General features: G+C 46.0%; 2 protein-coding genes and 1 long non-coding RNA gene across 5 annotated transcripts in view; 2 read left to right on the top strand and 1 right to left on the bottom strand.

Moving 5' to 3' along the window:
• LOC143958869 (coagulation factor XIII B chain-like) overlaps positions 1-8,729 on the top strand; it is a 143,881-nt gene extending 135,152 nt beyond the window's left edge. The window contains 1 exon segment of the mRNA XM_077467851.1: positions 7,382-8,729. The gene's annotated coding sequence lies outside the window, so the exon portion shown is untranslated.
• Positions 2,557-24,270, bottom strand: part of LOC143958871 (uncharacterized) — a 47,685-nt gene continuing 25,971 nt past the window's right edge. Inside the window, exon 2 of the long non-coding RNA XR_013270143.1 lies at positions 2,557-5,799. This is a non-coding gene — a long non-coding RNA (uncharacterized LOC143958871). The remainder of the gene's footprint in view (positions 5,800-24,270) is intronic.
• Positions 20,413-24,270, top strand: part of LOC143958870 (death-associated protein kinase 2-like) — a 146,101-nt gene continuing 142,243 nt past the window's right edge. For 2 of the 3 annotated variants that reach the window (XM_077467853.1, XM_077467852.1), the window contains exon 1: positions 20,413-20,870. The gene's annotated coding sequence lies outside the window, so the exon portion shown is untranslated. The remainder of the gene's footprint in view (positions 20,871-24,270) is intronic. The other variant, XM_077467854.1, reaches the window with a different exon arrangement.

The following is a 24,270-nucleotide window of genomic DNA, read 5'->3' as shown; positions in this document are numbered from 1 at the left end:
CTTTAGGCCGGCTGGATTGTGGCCAGTAATGGTAGAAATTGTCCCAGGTCCAGCATCAGTGTGAATAAACATGGTCTCTGGGTTGGTAGTCAGTAAGACAAGTAGTGATGCATCATTGATATCAGTGAAAAAAAAAGTGGCCCACTGTTGGTGTCAGTGGGAAGAATAGTGCCTCATATCAGTGGGAGAAATAGTGCCCAAGGGCCGGGTAAAGGATAGCAAAGGGCCACATCTGGCCCTCGGGCCACAATTTGGAGACCCCTGGATCATAGTAACCAATCGCAATTATTTTTCACACATTTTTACAGTTAGGCTGCTTTCACACTGCAGCGGGAGCGGCGTCGGCGGTAAAGTGCCGCTATTTTTAGCGGCGCTTTACCGTCGTTTTAGCGGCGGTGTGCGGGCGCTAGCGGGGTGGTTTTAACCCCCGCTAGCGGCCGAAAAGGGGTTAAACCCGCCCGCAAAGCGCCACTGCAGCGACGCTTTGCCGGCGGTATTGCCGCGGTGTCCCATTGATTTCAATGGGTAGGAGCGGTTTAGGAGCGGTGAATACACCGCTCCTTCACCGCTGCAAAGATGCGGCTAGCAGGACTTTTTTCACCGTCCTGCCAGCGCATCGCTCCAGTGTGAAAGCCCTCCGGCTTTCACACTGGAGTTAAAGGGGCCGTTTTTTTTCAGGCGTTACACAGGCGCTATTTTTAGCGCTGTAACGCCTGAATACCGCCCCAGTGTGAAAGCAGCCTTATTGGTAAACCTGTCACAAGAGAAATTTTGCATTATTACCCTTTTCTTTTTAAATACGTTATAATTATAATTTCTCCAAGATGTGCGCTGTGTCCCCTCCCTGGCACTGCAAGGTCTAGGGACAAAATCTTCATCAGTTATTATTATATTATTACTATACAGGTTTTATATAGCACCAACAGTTTGTGCAGCTTTTTACAACATGAGGGCAGACATTACATTTACATTACAATTTGGTACAAGAGGAAAAAAAGGAAGGGTCAGTTGATACAAAAGGTAATAGCTGTGGAGGATGAGCTGAAGGAGGAAGTAAAACAGTGTTAGTTATGCCCCGTACACACGAGAGGGATTAAGTCTGACAGACCTCCAAAGGAGTTCCGCCGGAGTTCCGCCGGAGTTCCGACGGAGTTCTGGCGGACTTTTCGACCGAACGGACTTGACCACACACCATCACACCAAACTCCGACGGAGTCGAACGTGATGACGTACGACTGGATTCGACGTAGGAAGTTCCTAGACAGTAGCCAATAGCTGCCCTAGCGTCGGTTTTAGTCCGTCGGAGTAGCACACACACGAGCGGATTTTTCAAAGGGGACCGGGTCCGGCGGAGTTCCGTCGGGAAAATTTAAAGCATGCTTCATTTCTAAAGTCCGTCAGACTTTAGCTTCGCTAAAGTCCGTTGCAGCCCACACACGATCGGATAGTCCGCCGGACTCAGTCCGTCGGAGTTTGGATGTCGAAAAGTCCGCTCGTGTGTACGGGGCATTAGAAGCAGGATAGGCTTCTTTGAAGAGAAGGGTTTTCAGGGACCGTCTAAAGATGGATAGATTAGGGGACAGTCGGACAGCTTGGGGTAGGGAGAAGCTCTGGAGAAACGCTGGAGGAGAGCATTGGAGGAGGTGACAAGGGAGCTAGAGAGCAGGAGGTCTTGGGAGGACCGAAGAGAGCCGCTTGGTTGGTATTTTGGGACTAGGTCAGTGATGTAGCTGGGGGCAGAGTTATGGATGGCTTTGTAAATTATTGTTAGTACATTGAATTTTATTCGTTGGGTGAGTGGAAGCCAGTGATTGGCAGAGAGGGGTGAAGGACACTGAATGGCTGGTAAGGTGGATAAGTCTTGCAGCGGCATTCATTATGGACTGAAGGGGGGGATAGTCTATGTAAAGGTAATCCAATGAGGAGGGAGTTGCAGTAGTTGAGGTGAGAGATGAGCTGGGAGTGAATTAGAAGCTTGGTGGGGTATTTACTTAAAAAGGGGCATATTCTGGAAATGTTCTGGAGGTTAAGGCGGCATGATTTGGACAGGGATTGTATGTGGGCCTGAAAGGACAGTTCAGAGTCTAAGGTTACCCCTAGAACCCTGGCATGTGAGGCGGACTGATAGATGTGCCATTGATCTTGACAGAGAAGTCAGGCGAAGGGGCACGTGGGGGGGGAAATATTAAGAGCTCAGTTTTAGATAGATTAAGTTTGAGGAAGTGGTTTGACATCCAGGCTGATATGTCTGTAAGTAAATCAGTGATGTGTGAGGAGACTGAGGGGGTGAACTGAGGGGCAGAGAGATAAATTTGGGTGTCATCAGCATATAAATGGTAGTGAAAGCCATGGGAGGCTATCAGCTGACCCAGGGAGGACGTGTAGATTGAGAATAGTAGAGGTCCAAGGACAGAAACTTGGGGGACCCGAATGGTAAGAGGAGTTGGAGAGGAGGAAGTGGTGTTGTAAGTGACACTGAAGGTTGCGATGAGATAGGTAAGATTTGAACCAACGGAGAGTGCAGCCATGGAGACCAAGCAAATTGAGTTTTTTGAGGAGGAGGGGGTGGTCATCTGTATCAAAGGCAGCGGAAGAGTAGGAGTATGGAATAATGACCGTTGGTTTTGGCTGTTACCAAGTCGTTTGTGAGTTTTAGGAGGGCAGTTTCTATATGCTGTGGGCAAAATCCAGACTGAAGGGGATCAAGAAGGTTATTCTCAACGAGGTGGTCACTCAGTCGGTTGTAGACTAAACGTTCAAGGAGTGTGGATTCAAAAGGAAGTAAAGAGATGGTTCCTAGGTTTTTATGATTGGTGGTCTAGTGAGGTCTTTTTTGGTATGGGAGTGACTAGCTCATGTTTTAGAGGGTTGGGGAAGATGCCAGTAGAGAGTAAGATGTTGAAGATACGAATTAAGGAGTGTAGGATAGAGTCAGATGGAGACCGTAGTATTTGAGAAGGAACAGGGTTCAGGGGGCAGGAGGTTAGGTGGGCGTTAGATAAAGTTTAGTGACTTCCTCTGTAGTAGCTGGGTTAAAAGTATTGATTGTGCAGGAGGACAAGGAGCGTAAGGTGAGGGAGATATCTGTAGAGAGGAGATCTCGAGACAAATTGTCTCTATCTTATTTTTTAAGTGATTAGCAATCTCCTGGGCAGTAAGTAAGTTAGTGGGTGGAGGTAATGGAGGATGAAGTAGAGTGGTAAAGGTAGAAAAATCTGTTTCTGAGATACTCATTGAGCTGCACAATGGGCAATGTCCATGTCAGAGAAAAGTTCACCAATATATCAGGTTGAAGATAGGCTTTCGGATTAAATAAATTGAGGATGCTATGCAGTTTCCTGGGTACAATGTGAAGGCTTGTGGTGTTTTCGGTCCAGTTCCTGGTATGCTGACTTTCCTGATCTGAAAATGTGTTCAGGTTAATGACTCAGACTACTGAGGAACAGCAAATAGCCAAGTAACTTCTGAAGGAGGTCCACAACGGTAGACACTATTCATCAAGCTCTGCGGAAACTTCACTTGGAAAGTGAACAACCTATTTGTCTTCACTTTTTCCACATTTTGTTATGTTACAGCCTTATTCCAAAATGAATAAAATTCATTATGTTCCTCAAAATTCTACAAACAATACCCCATAATGACAATGTGAAAGAAGTTTGTTTGAAATCTTTGCAAATTTATTAAAAATAAAAATTGGAATTGTCTGTAGACCTCCGAGACACGATTGTATCGAGGCACAGATCTGGGGAAGGGTACAGAAAACATTTCTGCAGTATTGAAGGTCCCAATGAACACAGTGGCCTCCATCATCTGTAAATGGAAGAAGTTTGGAACCACCAGGACTCTTCCTAGAGCGGGCCACCCAGCCAAACTGAGGTATTGGGGGAGAAGGGCCTTAGTCAGGGAAGTGGTCTCCCTGACAGAGCTCCAGTGTTTCTCTTTTGAGAGAAGAGAACCTTCCATAAATGCACTCCACTCCACCAATCAGGCCTGTATGGTAGAATGGCCAGACGGAAGCCACTCCTCAGTAAAAGATACATGACAGCCCACCTGGAGTTTGCCAAAAGGCACCTAAAGGACTCTTAGACCCTGAGAAACAACATTTTCTGGTCTGATGAAACAGAGATTGAACTCTTTGGCCTGAATGGCAAGCGTCATATCTGGAGGAAACCAGGCACTGCTCAATACCTGGCCAATACCATCTCTACAGTGAAGCATGGTGGTGGCAGTATCAATCTGTGGGGATGTTTTTCAGCAGCAGGAACTGGGAGACTAGTCAGGATTGAGGGAATGATGAATGTTAGAAGTTTTCTTTAATCTAATATCTAATATTTATCAATTAACAAATATTAACAAATGAATGAATGGATTAGATCTTTATAGAATAATTGAGTTGTATATATATTTATATCTTCTAGATATGGATAAAGTGACATTATATAGACACTTATACTTGTAAAGGTATACATATTGTTATAAGCTTCGTAAACAATCCTATGGATTACCAAACATGTGTTAGTAATTAGGAATATTGAGTTGGTTTCCCTCACCTTCCCCCAGCACATGAGAAGAAAGCTTTCATGTTTCTTAAAATGCAAAAGTTTGTGTATATATATGAGAATTTAAGTTCTTTATACTACAATATTTCTTGATTAGGATATTAATGAGAACATTGGGTTTTCAATGAATATAATATATATATAAGTATATGTAGTATTTGATTTAGATGTTAACCACTTCACGCCCAGCCTATAGCAAAATGATGGCTGGGCAGTGGTTTAGTTATCCTGACGGGTTGTCATATGACGTCCTTCAGGATAACAGCTGGCGCGCGCCCGTGGGGGCCAGCATCGCAGCGATCGGTGGTGTGGTGTGTCAGTCTGACACACCGCTGCACCGATCTCTGTAAAGAGCCTCTGTCAGAGGCTCTTTACCACGTGATCAGCCGTGTCCAATAATGGCTAATCACGATGTAAACAGGAAAAGCCATAAAATGATAAAAAATTTGTTTGGGTACAGTGTTGCGTGACCGCGCAATTGCCATTCAAATTGCTACAGCGCCGAAAGCTGAAAATTGGCTTGGGCAGGAAGGTGTCTAAGTGCCTGGTATTGAAGTGGTTAAAGGAAACTTATATTGTATATGTTAAATGGTTTCACACATTGTTCTTACCCACTCCTCAGGAATGCCAATGCATAGAGACTGAGCAAATCCCACCATTATGTGAGGGGGTTAAAGCCTGCAGTTTGCTGTAGGACTGCAAGACAAATGTGAACCTTAAACCAGTCTTTTTAGGAAGAAGGGGGCAGATTTTAGGAGTAAAAGCTAGAAACAGGAACAAAGTTGGGCAGCCTGATTCGGGCAGACATTGAAGGAAGCTGCCACAGCTACACACACAAAGTAAGACACACATCTGATTCAATCTCCATCTTACATTATTGATGTTGTTTTTGCATTTTGATATTTGTTCTTGTTTCCTCATCAATATAATTTACAGAGTATTGATATTAATACAGAAATAACGATTTTAACAATGCAGCAATGTACATGAGACATTCTTGATGAAAACCTGCTCCAGAGCGCTCTGGACCTTAGGTTGGGTTGAAGGTTTATCTTCCAACAGGACAACGACCCTAAGCACACAGCTAAGATAACAAAGGAGTGGCTATGGGACAACTCTGTGAATGTCCTTCAGTGGCCCAGCCAGAACCCGGACTTGAACACCATTGAACACCTATGGAGAGATATGAAAATGGCTGTGCACGACTCTCCCAATCCAACCTGACGGAGCTTGAGAGTTCCTGCAAAGAAGAATCAGAGAAACTGTTCAAAAATAGTTGTGCCAAGCTTGTAGCATCATACTCAAAAATACTTGAGGCTGTAATTGGTGCCAAAGGTGCTTTACCAAAGTATTGAGCAAAGGTTGTGAATATTTATGTTTTTTGTTTGTTTTTTATTTTTAATACATTTGCAAAGATTTCAAACAAACCTCTTTCACAACTTTATGGGGTATTGTTTGTAGAATTTTGAGGAAAATAATGAATTTATTTCATTTTTGGAGAAAGGCTGTACTATAACAAAATATGTAAAAAGTGAAGCGCTGTGAATACTTTCCAGATGCACCGTTTTCTCAGTCTTCCAGTTGCCCAGTGTCACTTAAAGAGCCACTTAAGGCAAAGAGATGGATGGCAAACTTCTACTCATATCGCTTCTGCGAGGGTATCAAAGTTAAGTACCCACTTCTCAAAAAGAATTATAATGTGCCAAATGTGGTAGACGAAGGATAAAAGATGAAAAAGTGGAACTTTCCCTTCAGGGATAAGTTCCGCTTTAACTTGGAGCACTGAGGATATTCGCTTTTTATTTCATGTCTTTATATAGCACCAACAATTTACACAGCACATTTACATCAGTCCCTGCACTCAAGAAGCTTACAATCTAAGGTCCCTAACCCACAGGCATACATAATTTAAGGAGGAGCCTTGGTGAAAGCCGGAGTACCCGGAAGAATCCCACACAACCTTAGGGAGAACTTGCAAACAGTGGGGTTTATTTACTAAAGCTGGAGTGCGCAAAATCAGGCTCACTTCTGCATAGAAACCAATCAGCTTCTAACTTCAGCTTGTTCAATTAAGCTCTGGCAATAAAACCTGGAAGCTGATTGATCTCTATGCAGAAGCGAGACTGATACTGCACTCTCCAGCTTTGGTTAACAAACCCCATTGTGTCCTGACTTGGATTCAAGCCAGTGATTCTAGTGTTAAAGCGGTAGTAAACCCGGTATTTATTTTTTTATTTTTTTTACCACCTGCAAAGCAAAAGGCATAAATGAGCTAGTATGCACCGCATACTAGCTCATTATGAAATACTTACCTTAGAACGAGGCCCCGACATCTGGCCCGATCCACGCAGAGGGAGCTGACATGCTCCCTCGGCATTTCTTCCGGGTATCGCGGCTCCGGCGCTGTGAGTGGCCGGAGCCGTGATATCGTCACTCCCGCGCATGCGCACGGGAGATTTCATCCCGGCCAGGCTGGCCACTGCCGGACTTTCAGCCGAGAATCCCCTGTGTGCATGCGCCGCTGCAGTCAGCGGCGCATACTGAGGGGAATATCTCCTAAACCATACAGGTTTAGGAGATATTTTTTTTAACCTACAGGTAAGCCTTATTATAGGCTTTCCTGTAGGTAAAAGTTTAAAAAATTGAGTATACAACCACTTTAATCACTATGCCCAGAGCAGAGCTTGAACTGCTAAAAAGGTGGACATGCACTTTTTCCAAAGTCTTGGTCATTTTTCTTTAATTGACTAAACACATTTACTTATCAACTCGATGGTAATCCTCATATTTACCGCTGTCCTGCTTATAACTTTAATTTTTAGGGTTCTAAGGAAGATCTCCTATAGACCCACCTATGGTTTTACATTGGAGGATATGAGCAAAAGCACAAAGAACACTATTGAAACCTACTTTGTGAATGTCTAGAGATCTAGATTTCCTGATCTGGAGGGTCCATACTCTTGTTATTCTGGAGGGTCCATACTCTTGTTATTCTGGAGGGTCCATACTCTTGTTATTCTGGTCATTGGTAAATCCTTTGTGGGGTCTGGTTTGTAAATAAGGGGCTATTGGACACATACAGTATGTGCCCCTTTTGTACCTTTTTAGTTTGCTTAGCTGATATTTTATTCTGTTTGCAGGTATTTCAGTATTGTTAGTTTGTCATATTTTGTTTATCAAAAAATGTTCTGTATGGTTCTGATTTTCTAAAAGTGAGAGTGGCAAGTATTGCTGTTTATACTTCCCCCCCCCCCCCCCCCCAACAAATAAAAAAAAATAAAGAACTGACTTTTTTTTTTTTCAAAACTGTTCTTGTATGGAACGGGTCTTTTTTGTGTGGAACATTTAACATGTTAATAAATTCCTTTATTCCAACAATCAGTAAATACAAATAGTATAGTATGCTTTATTCTGAATCAACACATCCCAAGTTTTTAGATTGGTAAAATGCTTTCACTTTTCCTAGGCTTAGCCCTTGTACACACGGTCGGAGAATCCATCGGAATGTGTCCTATCGGACCGTGTCATCAGATAATCCGACTGTGTGTGGTCTGCATCGGACTGATTCCGTCGGGATATCCGTCGGACCCAATTTTCCAACATGTTGGAAATATTTCCCGACCAACTGGGCCGATCGGACATACTCCAATCATGTGTAGAGAATTTTGATCGGACAAAGTGCCACGCATGCTCAGATCAAATTCCTACATCAAAGCTATTGGCTACTAGCCTGAACGTAGTCCCATCGTAACGAAATTACGTCATCACGTTCTGAAAGATTGGATTTTTCGCCAACTTTGTCCAACCGTGTGTATGCAACAGTTTTGGACAAGATCTGACGGACTAAATCCGACGGGCAAAATCCGACGGATTTGGTTGTGGAAATCTCCGACCGTGTGTACAGGGGCTAAGACATGTAGACTGAAAAAATACCAACAAATTATTATTGGCACGTGGCTTTTGCCACTGTACAGTAATTCACTATTTTATGTTAGAAGTCAAAGATGCTTTATGCTTTCCATGAAGAGGAATTTCCCAAACCTGGAAATTAATATATATTTAGGAATACATTTCATGGATTAATATATAATAAATAAAAAATAGAGATAAATAATTATCGATTTTTCTTCCTCACAAATAACTGCAATTATTACAACACAATTATTCATGTTTTTACATATATTATGCTGCAATCATTTTTATTTTTATTTTTTAAATCTGCAATGAAATATATTACAAATAATTATCCTATAAATGTGATGAAATCAAACAGAAAAGATTGTGAATATGTGATGTAACTTTTTGTTTATTGCCAATGTTATCATTTTCTTTTTGTGTGTTTATGTAAAAAAAAATTAAACACGTTTCAAAAAGTAAAAATAAATCAAGGTGTCTAAACACAAAAAAAAAAGAAAAAGGATTACATATAAAAAGGCAACCTGCGGAGCAACCTTCCTTGGCAACCGGAGTTCACACCAGAATGCAGGGTTGGAAGCCCCACGTTTCCTGCACCGCGTTCAAAATGCACTGCCGTTGCGATTTGCAGCGCGGTGTTAATGTTACGTCAACAAATGCAGATGGCACACGCAGGGCACTTTCCTGCACCAGACCACACGGTACAGAAGTACTATGCTATCCGGGTCGCTGTGCGTTTCCCTTAAAGGAGTGCATGCACTTGCTTTTGCTGCAGTTCGGTGCGACTCAGTCCATTTGAAATGAATAGGCTACAATCGCACACCGCACGTGAATCGCAAAGGAATGCTCAGTGCGTTGTTGTGCGATTCCGTGGTGTGGACTGGCCCTTCACTCATTGGTATGCGGAGGCGGAGCTGCAATGCGACTTCATGTGAGCTCTGGTGCATTGCGGGAAACATGCTCCAAGGCAGCTTTGTGGTGTGAACAGGGCACAGAGATAACAAGGGTTTTCTATGGTCCTGTGTGGTGATCGGTGCTGATAAAGTGCAGAAAATGCATACAGTGTGAATGAGCTCTCAGGTAAAGTCGCCACTTTTTTTTCCAAGCCGAACCCGAACACTGTAGCAGCGCGCAGTACATTTTGTGTTTTTGTTTTAGGGTGCTTTCACACTGCAGCCGCCCGAGCGTTAGAGGTAAAGGGGCTAAAAAGGGGTTAAAAGCGCCCCCCCCCCGTGTTGCAGCCATTTCGGAAGCGCTGCCCATTCATTCCAATGGGCAGGGGCGGTCTGGGAGCCTTCGTATACAGCACCCCTAAACCGCCCCAAAGATGCTGCTTGCAGGACTTTTTCTAACATCGTGCCCCCTCACCCTCCAATCAAGCCTTGTTCTGAGCCACATTCCTGTCTGAATAATGTGTCCAGGTTTCAAATGGACTGAAACCTGGACGCAGGATTCAAAACCCGGGCTGTCCGGGTGAATCCCGGACAGGTAGCCACCCTACTCTTAGGCCTCAGCTATTCACACCTCTGTATGAAGGACCATCTTTGCCCGCATCCATTTATGTCTATTGGGACGCAGTAGCTGCATGGATATAGCCGCTGGTCGCCACTTGGCAGTTGTGCGGGGGCATGTCTCTGAACGTCTGTGCAGGCACTGAGTCCCAGTAGACAAACCATACTGCTTGCACCCAGAGGCATGAAACACTTGGGTACCCCATGCAGGCATAGGGATGGCCCTTAGCATAGGTATGCTCATGTGAATGAGGCCTTTAACCTCTTGTCAACCTGCGGCAGTAACTATACTGTGGGGGGCAGGCATCGTGAAGTACCTGTACATCGGGGCTTTCTTCCGGGTCCGCTCTCGCGCATGCGTGCGCACCCAGAAACCCGAGCTGTCATTCACTGCAGCACAAGCCAAGCCGTGGGTCCCAGCCAATGATTTATGTCCGGGACCCGCTGATCGGCTGAGCGAATGACAGACGAGAGCAACAACACAGAGCTCTCTACAGACAGCGGCAATGTGACACTTTTTTTCTCCCTGTAAAGTAGGGAATAAAAAACGGAAGATTACTTAGTAAAAATCAGCACATTGTACATACAGTAACCAATGTTAAGCACAGTTAAACTTTTGATCACCCCTGATGTTAACCCCTTTCCCAACCAGTGTCATTAGTACAGTGATAGTGTATATTATTAGCACTGATCACTGTATTAGTGTCACTGGTGGTGTCAGCATCAGTTAGGCTGCTTTCACACCGAGGCGTTTTTCAAGTGTTTTAGCGCTAGAAATTGCCTCTAATGCCTGAAAACCTCATCCCTATTCATTTCAGTGTGACTTTTCACACCGGGGCGGTGCGCTTGCGGGACGTTCTGAAAAGTCCTGCAAGCAGCATCTTTGGGGCAGTTTGAGAGCGCTGAATACACCGCTTCCAAAACTCCCTGCCCATTGAAATGAATGGGCAGCGCTGCCAAAGCACCACTACATGGGTGCTTTTAACCCTTTCTTTGGCCGCTAGTGGGGCCAAAAACTAGCAGCTGAAAGGTGCTGCTAAAACCACGGAAAATGGGCGCTAAAATTAGCGACGCTTTACCGCTAACGCGAAACGGCTACAGTGTGAAAGTAGTCTAAAGCCTCATACACACAATCGGACTTTGTACAAACTTTACCGTGGACTTTTGTACAAAGGGCGTTGGCCGTAACTTTGTATTGCACACACACGATCTGACTTTTTAGGCAACAAACACGAACGTAGTGACGTTTCAACGTACTGACGACAACACTTCAAAAGAGGACGTTCTGTTACTCCGGCACCACCCTTTTCCACCAGCAGCACCACGACCGGAACCACGTCCCTTATTTGACGTTCTCCTCATATTTCTCAAATTTAGGATCTTGCCTACAATATCCACATCTCCCCCCCACTGCAATATCCACATCTCCCCCCCACTGCAATATCCACATCCCCCTCCCCCACTGCAATATCCACATCTCCCCCCCCCCACTGCAATATCCACATCTCCCCCCCCCCCCCCCACTGCAATATCCACATCTCCCCCCATCTCCCCCACTGTAATGTCCACATCTGCCCACATCAGAAAGAAACCCCCGGCCCCCACCCCCCTGAATGGGACTTTAGAAGACCACCAACACCAAAGTGCGATTAAAACATGTATATACTTTATTAATAATAATATAAAAAAGTAAAAAAAATATATATATATATATATAAACATTTTGTGAATAAATATATAATATAATAAATAAGGGTGTATAAAAAAAGTAATAATAGTTAAAATAGTTAATAAATATAAAAATAACTATAAATACGGGGGTATAAAATAGTGAATAAAAATAAATATTGACAATAGCCAAATACCCCCTGGGTGCTCTACTTTGTGCTTTCTATGCAAATTTAGTATCTATTTGTTTATTGGCAATGTTATCATTTTCTTTTTGTGTGTTTATGGAAAAAACGTGATCGCGCTTCAAAAAATAATAAATAAAAGGATTAAATCTAAAAATAAGGGTGTGTAAATAAAACAATCACATATAAAAATATATATAAATAAGAGTGCATAAAAATAGGTTCAATTAATATAAACAAATACAAGCAATATAAAATAATCAAGTGTGTATAAAAAAAAATTTGGTTAATAATTAAAAAAAGAATATAAATAAGGGTTTATAAAAGTGTTAAGAAAATATATATTTAGGAATACATTTCATGAATAAATATATAACATAATAAATAGGGGTGTATAAAAAAAAGTAATAGCTAAAGCAGTTAATAAATATAAAAATAACTATAAAAAAGGTGTACAAAATAATGAACAACAAGAAATAAGGGTGAGCGATTGATAATAGTCAAATACCTTCTGAGTATTCTACTTCTACGTGCTTTCTATGCAAATTCAGTAACTTTTTGTTTATTGCTAAAATGTTCTTTTTTTATATGTTGATGGAAAAAACTTAAACACGTTTCAAAAAATAAAAATAAATAAGGGTGTCTTAACAGAAAAAAAGCAAAAAGTTTAAATTTAAAAAAATAAGGGTTTGTAAATAAAACAATCACATACAAATAATAAATATAATAATGAGTAAATCTAAAAATGAAAATAAATGGGTATAAAATAAATAAAAAACACACACACACATATATATATATATATATATATATATATATATATATATATATAACACACACACACATACACATACATATATATATATAATAATATATACTTAATAAATAAAAAATAGCGATAAATAATTATCAAATTTCTTCCTCACAAATAACTGCAATTATTACATGTTTTTTTACATATATTATGCTGCAATCCTTTTTTAAAACAATTGTGAATATGTGATGTAACTTTTTGTTTATTGTCAATGTTATCATTTTCTTTTTGTGTGTTTACGTAAAAAACTTTAACACGTTTAAAAAAATTGTAATAAATAAAAGGTGTCTAAAACACAAAAAAAGAAAATGGATTAAATATAAAACAAATAAAGGTGTGTGTAAATAAAATAATCACTCACATATAAAAACAAATATAAATAAAAGTGCATAAAATAAATAAATGTAATAGTAAATATAGAAATAAAAATGTAAATAAAGGGGTATAAAATAATAAATCAAATCCTTAAACCTGTCACTCTGATTTAGATATTGTAGGGAAACCTTTATTTATTTTATATTATATATAATAAAATAATAAAAAGCTTAAACATAATATTTTTTATTTTCAATTTATGTTATATTATATATTACATTTATGTTTTTTATTTATTATTTTTGTTAATTTTTATTATTTATTATTATTTAGGCTGCTGTACAATAAAAATATAAATAAAGGGGTATAAAATAATAAATAAAACCTTAAACATAATATTTTTTATTTTCTATTTCTTTTCTATAAACATAATATTTTTTATTTATTTTTATATTATATTTATTTATTTTATTTTTATTAAGTTTATTTCCATTTTTATTGTAGAGCAATATAAATATATATATATATTTTTTATTTCTTTTTTTAAGAAGATCGAAAAAAAAAAAAAGGGCTGTGCATCACTGCACTATCCAGGCTGCCTTGCATCAGCTATTCACAGGCCTCTAACATCATGGCTTTGTTTCGGGCAGTTAGGCCCATGCCATTGGCCCCATATGACTTGGGACTTCATGGTCCTCGTGGAGCCAACATATTGCTGAGACAACCATATGACATAGCACAGGGCAGGTTCGAACTCCTGGACACAGGCACCCCAACACAGCCCCGCCCATATTGGGAGCATTACAGCCACGTGCCACAGCTCCCGGTGTTCGGCCATATAGTGTCCTGCCATCAAATAGTGTCCGGGCCGTACTGCGCATGCACAGTACGGAGCAGAAGAAGCTTCGGAAAATCTCCAAAGCTGAACGGCGCCTGCGCCGTGAGAGGAGGTGGTAGCCCCACCATCCAAGCGGACATAGGGTTGTGAATATTAGAGGGCCCCTCGCGGGCGAGCTTCGCTCGCCACGCTTCGGGCTCGGCCTTGCTGCGCTCGGCTCTTTTTTATTCTAACTCTATGTCCACTTGGATGGTGGGGATAGAACCTGGACTCAGGGCGCAGGCGCCGTTCATCCTCCGCAATTTTCGGAATCTGTGTTGCTGTGTACTGCGCATGCGCAGCGGACACTATCCGATGGAGGACGTTATATGACAAGACACCGGCGGTTATAATAACGTGCTCTCTTTCTTTAGACGCTGAATTGTCAGTGACGTCACCAGCTCAACACTCAACACGCCATCTACAGGCATCACTGAGAATTACACCCGCACTTTTTTTATTTATTTTATATTATATATATATTATCTTTATGTTTTTTTTATTGCCAATGATAACATTGGTAATAAAATAATAAAAACCTTAAATATAATATTTTTAATTTTATATTTATTTTATATTATATATATTATATTTATGGCTTTTACTTATTTATTTTTTAATTTTTATTATTGTTATTCAGGCTGCTCTACAATAAAAATGTAAATAAAGGGGTATAAGCAGCCTGAATAGTACAGTGGAACAAGAATATAACTATATATATATATATATATATATATAGAAAGAGAGATATATTCCTGTTTCACTGTATTATTCAGGCTGCTTATACCCCTATATATATATATATATATGTATTTATTAAGAAAAGGGAAAATATATATATATATTAGTATGTTGAATTTAGCACGGGCACCAAGTGGCCCTAGGACAAGGCGGGCACCGTCAGATGAGAGGTCAATCGGCCACAGCTCAAAGAACCCCCCCCATCTGGAGGAACTCTGGTTTGGATTGGCTCTTCCAAGCCCCCATTGGAGATAATGCCCCATATCACATGATCCAGGGTGGAATGTCATTGAGCAACACCTTGTCCCCATCTCCGGTTCTCTGAACCCTCCGGGGGCACCGGATGGCCTCTTCTTCTTACATTTCAGATTTCCTTTTCTCTCTCTTGGATTTCTGGCCTCGTGAAAGCGGATCCCTTGGTGTGTGGTGTGTACCCAACACATACATTCCAAGTTCAATCAGACAAACCCGAGACCATTTCTGTGTTTCCGGGGCCGCCCCCTCCTTTCTCTGGCATTCTTTATTTCCATTATTTGTTTTTACATATCAGCCGAGCAAACAGACCCGCCCAGGGGCCCAATGGCTGCCATTGAGGTGGACATGTGATCTACCTCCAGAAACTCTAATATTGCCCATGGACATCAGACATACGGGAAGGATCTGACCACCAGGGGGCACCGGTGTCCACAACCTCATCCAACCCTCAGTCCTCCCTTCTCATATAAGTCATAACAACCTCATTACAGAGGTGATCTTCAGTCATTCCGTCCCTGGTGATCCTGCCATGGTCATCCTTATTCAGGCACTTCCTGTTGGAGGTGACAACTGTCTTCCAATTTTTCTGCTGTCTTGTCACCCCGCCAGATGCACCGCTGGTGGAGACTACAACCGCCCCGAAACAATTGGCATGTTACCCCAATATCACCGGATATATATCAGGACACCGGCCCAATGATGGGACACTGGAGGGGTGCATGTAGTCCAGAAGTGTCCTCCACCCCTCCCCTCACCACTGTCTTTGCTGGCCCAGCTCCTCCAGCCCTCCTCTAACCACTGTCTGTGCTGACCCAGCTCCTCCACCCCTCCTCTTACCACTGCCTGTGCTGGCCCAGCTCCTCCACCCCTCCTCTTACCACTGTCTGTGCTGGCCCAGCTCCTCCACCCCTCCTCTTACCACTGTCTGTGCTGGCCCAGCTCCTCCACCCCTCCTCTTACCACTGCCTGTGCTGGCCCAGCTCCTCCACCCCTCCTCTTACCACTGTCTGTGCTGGCCCAGCTCCTCCACCCCTCCTCTTACCACTGTCTGTGCTGGCCCAGCTCCTCCACCCCTCCTCTTACCACTGCCTGTGCTGGCCCAGCTCCTCCACCCCTCCTCTTACCACTGTCTGTGCTGGCCCAGCTCCTCCACCCCTCCTCTTACCACTGCCTGTGCTGGCCCAGCTCCTCCACCCCTCCTCTTACCACTGTCTGTGCTGGCCCAGCTCCTCCACCCTTCCTCTTACCACTGTCTGTGCTGGCCCAGCTCCTCCACCCCTCCTCTTACCACTGTCTGTGCTGACCAAACTTCTCCCCAACTCTCCTTACCACTGTCTGTGCTGGCCCAGCTCCTCCACCCCTCCCCTAATCCCTGCCTGTGCTGGCCCATCTCCCCCACTGCTCCCCTCACCACTGCCTGTGCTGGCCCAGCTCCTCCACCCCTCCTCCTACCACTGTCTGTACTGGCCCAGCTCCTCCACCCCTCCTCTTACCACTGTCTGTGCTGGCCCAGCTCCTCCAGCCCTCCTCTTACCACTGTCTGTACTGGCCCAGCTCCTCCACCCCTCCTCCTACCACCATCTTTGCTGGCCCAGCTCCTCCACCCCTCCCGCTCATCACTGTCTGTGCTGGCCCAGCTCCTCCACCCCTCCTCTTACCACTGTCTGTGCTGGCCCAGCTCTTCCACCTCTCCTCTTACCACTGTCTGAGCGGGCCCAGCTCCTCCACCCCTCCTCTTACCACTGTCTGTGCTGACCCAGCTCCTCCACCCCTCCCCTCGCCACTGTCTGTACTGACCCAGCTCCTCCACCCCTCCCCTCGCCACTGTCTGTACTGACCCAGCTCCTCCACCCCTCCTCTTACCACTGTCTGTGCTGGCCCAGCTCCTCCACCCCTCCTCTTACCACTGTCTGTGCTGACCCAGCTCCTCCACCCCTCCCCTCGCCACTGTCTGTACTGACCCAGCTCCTCCACCCCTCCTCTTACCACTGTCTGTGCTGGCCCAGCTCCTCCACCCCTCCTCTTACCACTGCCTGTGCTGGCCCAGCTCCTCCACCCCTCCTCTTACCACTGTCTGTGCTGACCAAACTTCTCCCCAACTCTCCTTACCACTGTCTGTGCTGGCCCAGCTCCTCCACCCCTCCCCTAATCCCTGCCTGTGCTGGCCCATCTGCCCCACTGCTCCCCTCACCACTGCCTGTGCTGGCCCAGCTCCTCCACCCCTCCTCTTACCACTGTATGTGCTGGCCCAGCTCCTCCACCCCTCTTACCACTGTCTGTACTGGCCCAGCTCCTCTGCCCCTCCCATCGCCACTGTCTGTGCTGGCCCAGCTCCTCTGACCCTACCTTCCCCACTGTCTGTGCTGGCCCAGCTCCTCCACAACTCACCTCACCATTGTCTCTCCCAGCCCAGCTCCTCCACCCCTCCTCCTACCACTGTCTGTACTGGCCCAGCTCCTCCACCCCTCCTCCTACCACCATCTTTGCTGGCCCAGCTCCTCCACCCCTCCCGCTCATCACTGTCTGTATTGGCCCAGCTCCTGCACCTCTCCCCTCGCTGCCGTCCGTGCTGGCCCAGCTCCTCCACCCCTCCTCTTACCACTGTCTGTGCTGGCCCAGCTCCTCCAGCCCTCCTCTTACCACTGTCTGTGCTGGCCCAGCTCCTCCAACCCTCTTACCACTGTCTGTGCTGGCCCAGCTCCTCCACCCCTCCTCTTACCACTGTCTGTGCTGACCCAGCTCCTCCACCCCTCCTCTTACCACTGTCTGTGCTGGCCCAGCTCCTCCACCCCTCCTCATAGCACTGTTTGTTCTGGCCCAGCTCCTCCAGCCCTCTCCTCACCGCTGCCTCTGCTGGCCCAGCTCCTCCAGCCCTCCTCTTACCACTGTCTGTGCTGACCCAGCTCCTCCACCCCTCCTCTTACCACTGCCTGTGCTGACCCAGCTCCTCCACCCCTCCTCTTACCACTGCCTGTGCTGGCTCAGCTCCTCCTACCCTCCTCTTACCACTGTCTGTGCTGGCCCAGCTCCTCCACCCCTCCTCTTACCACTGTCTGTGCTGGCTCAGCTCCTCCACCCCTCCTCTTACCACTGTCTGTGCTGACCCAGCTCCTCCACTGCTCCTCTTACCACTGTCTGTGCTGACCCAGCTCCTCCACCCCTCCTCTTACCACTGTCTATGCTGGCCCAGCTCCTCCACCCCTACTCTTACCACTGTCTATGCTGGCCCAGCTCCTCCAACCCTACTCTTACCACTGTCTATGCTGGCCTAGCTCCTCCAGCCCTCCTCTTACCACTGACTGTACTGACCTAGCTCCTCCACCCTTCCTCTTACCACTGTCTGTGCTGGCCCAGCTCCTCTGCCCCTCACCACTGACTGTGCTGACCCAACTCCTCCTCAACTCTCCTTACCACTGTCTGTGCTGGCCCATCTTATCTGCCCCTACCTTCCCCACTGTCTGTGCTGGCCCAGCTCCTCCACCCCTCCTCTTAGCACTGTCTGTGCTGGCCCAGCTCCTCCACTTCTCCTCTTACCACTGTCTGTACTGACCCACCTCCTTCTCCCTCCCGTCCCCTCTGTCGTTCCTGGCCCAGATCCTCCCCTCACCACTGTCTGTGCTGATCCAGCTCCTCCACCCCTTCCCCTTATATAACCTGTTATGTTGCATGTTGGGGGAGAGTGAAGGAGGAATATCATAGGGGGTCACTAGAATAACAGGTCTGAGTCTGCTGACATCACATCCAAGATGGCGGCACCCAGCGACAGCCTCGGGTCATTAGATGTCCACACATGGGAGGATTTTACTGGTAAATAATTGCCGTTAAATCCTCATAGAATCCCACCGGGAGATTGTCGTTGAAATGTCTTTTCTGGTGACAGGGGCTCTTTAAACAGGTTTGTACTACCAAATTGTAATGTGTATGTGCTGGCCCAGCTCCTCCACCCCTCCCCTCACCACTGTCCGTGCTGGCCCAGCTCCTCCACCCCTCCTCCTACCACCGTCTGTGCTGGCCCAGCTCCTCCACCCCTCCTCTTACCACTGTCTGTACTGGCCCAGCTCCTCCGTCCCTCCTCTTACCACTGTCCGTGCTGGCCCAGCTCCTCCACCCCTCCCGCTCATCACTGTCTGTGTTGGCCCAGCTCCTCCACCCCTCCTCTTACCACTGTCTGTGCTGGCCCAGCTCCTCCACCCCTCCTCTTACCACTGTCCGTACTGGCCCAGCTCCTCCACCCCTCCGCTCATCACTGTCTGTGTTGGCCCAGCTCCTGCACCTCTCCCCTCGCTGCCGTCCGTGCTGGCCCAGCTCCTCCACCCCTCCCCTCGTCACTGCCCGTGTTTGCCCAGCTCCTCCACCACCCACCACTGTCTTTGCTGGTCCTGGTTGTACAATCTCTTTAAAAGAGGATTGTACAACCAGATTGTAATGTGTTGGCCCAGCTCCTCCACCCCTCCCCTCTGTCTGTGTTAGCGCAGCTCCTCTACCCCTCCACGGTCAGTGCTGGTCCAGCTCCTCCACCCCTCCCCTCACCACTGTCTGTGCTGGTCCAGCTCCTCCACCCTTCCACTGTCTGTGCTGGTCCAGCTCCTCCACCCTTCCACTGTCTGTGCTGGTCCAGCTCCTCCACCCTTCCCCTGTCTGTGCTGGTCCAGCTCCTCCACCCTTCCACTGTCTGTGCTGGTCCAGTTCCTCCACCTGTGCACTGTCTGTGCTGGTCCAGTTCCTCCACCTGTGCACTGTCTGTGCTGGTCCAGCTCCTCCACCCCTCCACTGTCTGTGCTGGTCCAGCTCATCCACCCCTCCCCTGACCACTGTCTGTGCTGGTCCAGCTCCTCCACCCCTCCACTGTCTGTGCTGGCCCAGCTCCTCCACCCCTCCACTGTCTGTGCTGGCCCAGCTCCTCCACCCGTGAACTGTCTGTGCTGGCCCAGCTCCTCCACCCGTGAACTGTCTGTGCTGGCCCAGCTCCTCCACCCGTGCACTGTCTGTGCTGGCCCAGCTCCTCCACCCGTGCACTGTCTGTGCTGGTCCAGCTCCTCCACCCCTCCTCTGTCTGTGCTGGTCCAGTTCCTCCACCCGTGCACTGTCTGTGCTGGTCCGGCGACTGCAGTACATGTGCACTGTAGCAAAAAAACAAAAAACAAACAAAAAAAAAAACTTGGCAGCCATACACAGAGCGATTTTTCTATACAATCATATTGTCGATCGATTTACTGTCCCGGAACAAAAAACGACCATCAGAAGATGAATGCGCCATGCACTTTGCGATCACATCGATTCGTTTGTCCATGCACGACATCATTTTAGTAAATCTAAAAGGAGATTTGTACAATCAGATTGCATAGCGTGTGTGTGTGTGTGTGTGTGCGTTCGTCCAGCTGAAATCGATCAGCTTTGCAGAATTGAGTTTCGTTGGATAGAAGGAGAGGATTTGCGAGACATCGTCCCTCGGGTGGCTGAGCGCAGTGAAAGGACATTAGTTCCCCTTTAAGAGCTCCGTCCCCTTCCTGGTTGCTTCATAACATCGGCTCTTAAAGGCTGAACGTTGCAGCCCGCCCGCCCGCCCGTGCGCCCGTCCTCGCAGATTCCCCCCCCCACGACCGTCCTCGCAGATCCACCGCCGTCCTCGCAGATCCACCGCCGTCCTCGCAGCGCTCCCGTACCGTGTCATGTCCCTCTGCAGCAGACTATGATTGATCCCATTCGCAGCTTCCATCAGGATCGGACTGCGGCGCGCCATGCCGGTCCCCAACCCGGACCGATCACCTTGACGTAAAAGCTCTGTCACCTGCCGCCTTGGCCGGTCACCCGGGCCGTCCTTCCCCATTGGCTTTTGTGTGACAGCAGAAGATAATAGGAGCCAGCAGCCTCCCCCCCCCCCTTCCCCTCCCTCCCTCCTCTGTCCTCATTTGGAGGCTGGAGAAACTTCAACACAAAGTGATTGCTGGGAGGTGAACCGAGCATTGCACACCATGGATCCCCACCGAGGAGATCACTCCACCGTCTAGGACCTCCCTACCTACCCGACCGGTAAGTCCCCCTCTAAGATTCAGGATTGTTTTGAGGTTAACCTGTTCACGTGCATTTTGGAGTTCCTTGATACGGAGTGGGGTTCTGGTAACGAAGAACGAAAGGCTTGGACTACCTGGGGGGGACTAAACCTACACACAGCTGTCCATACACGATACAATATTAATTGTACAAAGTGCTTTAGGTTAAAACAGGAGGACACGACCCAGGATCGAATCAGAGAGGGTTGTTGCCCTTTGGTGGTAGCTAATTGTCCAATCTTCGATCTACCGTCAACTATTTAGTCCAACAGCACCCCGGCTAAATTCCGGGGTCATTCAGTTGTGTCCTCCCACTACGTCTAAGTCAGATTGTAAAGTCTATGGACAGGTGTACGTTTAGCTCCAGATCTTTCATTATCGTTAGTTGATGGTAGATCTAAGATTGGATAATCAACTATCTAAGGGCAACATCCTCTCTGATTTGATTCTGGGTCACTCAGGTATGTGCTCCTATATCTGAAGCAGATCGGTTGTCCAATCTTAGATCTACCATCAACTATCTAAGGGCAACAGCCTCTCTGATTTGATTCTGGGTCACTCAGGTATGTCCTCCCCTCCTATATCTAAAGGAGATTGTACAATCGGGGTGTAACGTCTATGGACAGCTGTACGTGTAGGTTTAGCTCCACATCTTACGTTATTGTTCGTTGATGGTAGATCTAAGATTGGACAATCAACTATCTAAGGGCAACAGCCTCTCTGATTTGATCCTGAGTCACTCAGGTATGTGCTCCTATATCTAAAGCAGATCGGTTGTCCAATCTTAGATCTACCATCAACTAAGGGCAACAGCCTCTCTGATTTTGATTCTGGGTCACTCAGTTATGTCCTCCCTCCTATATCTAAAGGAGATTGTACAATCGGGCCGTAACGTCTATGGAAAGCTGTGCATGTAGGTTTAGCTCCAGATCTTTCGTTATCGTTGGTAGATCCAAGATTGGACAATCAGCTAACGATAACGAAAGATCTGGAGCTAAACCTACACGCACAGCTGTCCATAGACGTTACAGGCCGATTGTACAATCTCCTTTTAGATATAGGAGGACATAACTGAGTGACCCAGAATCAAAATCGGAGAGGCTGTTGCCCTTAGATAGCTGGTTGTCCAATCTTAGATCTACCATCAACTATCTAAGGGCAACAGCCTCTCCGATTTTGATTCTGGGTCACTCAGGTATGTCCTCCCCTCCTATATCTAAAGGAGATTGTACAATCGGGATGTAACATCTATCTTCTTTAGATATAGGAGGGAGGACATACCTGAATGACCCAGAATCAAAATCAGAGAGGCTGTTGCCCTTAGATAGTTGATGGCTGATAGTTGATGGCTGATAGTTGATGGCTGATAGTTGATAGCTGGTTGTCCAATCTTAGATCTACCATCAACTATCATAAGGGCAACAGCCTCTCTGATTTTGATTCTGGGTCACTCAGGTATGTCCTCCCCTCCTATATCTAAAGGAGATTGTACAATCAGGTCGTAACGTCTATGGACAGCTGTACATGTGGGTTTAGCTCCAGATCTTCTGTTATCGTTAGCCGATTGTCCAATCTTAGATCTAACGATAACAGACGTTCTGGAGCTAAACCGACACATACAGCTGACCATAGACATCACAGTCTGATTGTACAATCTCCTTTTTAGAGGTAGGAGGACACATCTACACAACCCGGGATCAATTTGGAGAGGATGTTGCGGTAGAAATCTAGTGGAAGATCTCAGATTGGGAAAACAGATTGTTCTAGGTGATGATAATAATAAAAAAAACTGGAGCTAAACCTACACCTGTCCATAGACATTACAATATTGATTGTGCAATGTGCGTTGGGTAGAGCAGGAGGACACGTCTAAATGACCCAGGATCCAATCAGGAGGCTGTTAGATGCACTTAGATAGTTGGTGGTAGATCTAAGATCGGACAATTAGATTGTTCTAGCCATTGATAAGATGAAAGACCTGGAGCCAAACCTCCACGTAGACCTGTCTGTAGACGTTATGTCCCGATTGTACAATCTTCTTTAGATGTAGGGGGAGGAAACGTCTAAACAACCTGGAATCAAACCAAGGAGGCTGCTGCCACTAGACATGTCTAATCTTAGATCTACTATCAACTATCTAATGACAACAACGTCTCTGATTCGATTTTTGGTCTTTCAGGTATGTCCTCCTTCCTATATCTAAAGGAGATTGTACAATCGGAATCATAAGGACTATGGACAGCTGTACGTGTGGGTTTAGCTCCAGGCATTTCGTTATCGTTAGCTAGAACAATCTGGTTGTCCAATCTTAGATCTATCAACTAACTAGTGACAACAGCCTCCTTGGTTTGATTCCTGGTTGTTTAGACGTGTCCTCCTCCTACGTCTAAAGGAGATTGTAGAATCGGGTTGTAAAGTCTATGCTGTATGAGTAGGTTTACCCCCCCCCCCCAGTCCATATATTTCGTTATTGTTAGCCGATAGTTGATGGTAGATCTAAGATTGAGCTATCGGCTAACAATAATGAAAGATCTGGACTGGGGGACATCCTTCTTTAGAGGTAGGAGGACACGTCTCACGTCTACACAACCCAGGATCAATTTGGAGGGGATGTTGCGGTAGAAATCTGATATATTAATATTGATTGTGCAATGTGCGTTGGGTAGAGCAGGAGGACACGTCTAAATGACCCAGGATCCAATCAGGAGGCTGTTGCACTTAGATAGTTGGTGGTAGATCTAAGATCGGACAATTCGATTTGTTCTAGCTAACGATGAGGAAGGACCTGGAGCCAAACCTACACGTAGAGCTGTCCGTAGACGCAGGGCTGTTTTTAAGGCAGGGCAAAAGGGGCAGCTGCCCTGGGCCCTGCCATTGTTGTGGGGCCCAAAGCAGCTGCCTCACACTTGCCAAATCAAATATCCTGCTTTAAATTCCCTTGTCCCTTGAGGTTTTAGTCCCGTGCTGTGTCCCGATATCTCAGTGTGAAGTGCTGCTACTAAAGCTCTGCCCTATTGTGGTGTACAGATGATTTACATGTAAATTACCGGAATTCATATGTAAATAGCGGTGGACGGGGGCATTGATATGTATGTCATGCCCTCCTGAGGTCATATCCACAGTAATCTCTAGCAACCAATCAACAAGCAGAAATCATGTGCTGTAACCTCTAGCAACTAATCAGTGAGCCGTAATATGTGCTGTACCTTTGGCGACCAGTCAGTGAGCGATAATGATACACTGTAACCACTGGCAACCAGTCAGTGAGCGGTAATGGTACACTGTAACCACTGGCAACCAGTCAGTGAGCGATAATGATACACTGTAATCACTGGCAACCAGTCAGTGAGCGATAATGATACACTGTAACCACTGGCAAC

This window comes from Lithobates pipiens, unplaced genomic scaffold (assembly GCF_037356315.1).
Source record: "Lithobates pipiens isolate NorthernLeopardFrog02 unplaced genomic scaffold, aLitPip1_a1.2 Scaffold_62, whole genome shotgun sequence".
NCBI classification, from domain to species: Eukaryota; Metazoa; Chordata; class Amphibia; order Anura; family Ranidae; genus Lithobates; species Lithobates pipiens.
The sequence above is the reverse complement of the archived record's forward strand: the minus strand, read 5'-3'. Positions and strand labels throughout refer to the sequence as shown.